Raw genomic sequence first — 610 nt, forward strand, 5'->3', positions numbered from 1 at the left:
CACCGGTTCCAGTCCGATCATTGAAGTTAAGCAGCTTCAAGCTTAGGCAGAACTTGGGAGGGAGACCATTTAGGAACACTGGGTGCCGTTGGCTTTTTCACTTTTGTTATCTCTTTTAAATTTCAACAGATATGAAAAAGCAAACATATTTTATTTTTGCTATTGTTTTAAAAAGATGCAGGAAGTTTAATTTGTCTAATTAATTTAAATTCGAATTACTAACTAGTGTTCTCGGCAATGGCCATATCACGCGGAAAACACTGGTTCTCGTCCGACATTGACGTTAAGCAGCTTCGAGCGCAGGCAGAACTTGGGAGGGAGGCCATTTAGGAACACTGAGTGCCGTTGGCTTTTTCACTTTTGTAATCTCTTTTTAATTCCACCAGATATGAAAAAAGTAAACAAATTTTATTTTTGTTATTGTTTTAAAAAGATGCAGAAAGTTTAATTTTCCACTTAATTTCAAATTTTAATTTTTAACTAGTCCTCTCGGCAACGGCCATATCACGATGATGACACCGGTTCTCGTCCGATCATTGAAGTTAAGCAGCTTCGAGCGCAGGCAGCACTTGGGAGGGAGACCATTTAGGAAAAATGCGTGTCGTTGGCT

At 39.0% G+C, this 610-nt stretch overlaps 1 pseudogene; it reads left to right on the forward strand.

Annotated features, from left to right (window-relative positions):
- The first annotated feature begins 491 nt into the window (after positions 1–491).
- On the forward strand, positions 492–610 carry LOC149703769 (5S ribosomal RNA; annotated as a pseudogene).

This window comes from Phalangium opilio, unplaced genomic scaffold (genome assembly GCF_054372755.1).
Source record: "Phalangium opilio isolate 3A_F unplaced genomic scaffold, DU_Popi_V2 ptg000017l_1, whole genome shotgun sequence".
Taxonomy (NCBI): domain Eukaryota; kingdom Metazoa; phylum Arthropoda; class Arachnida; order Opiliones; family Phalangiidae; genus Phalangium; species Phalangium opilio.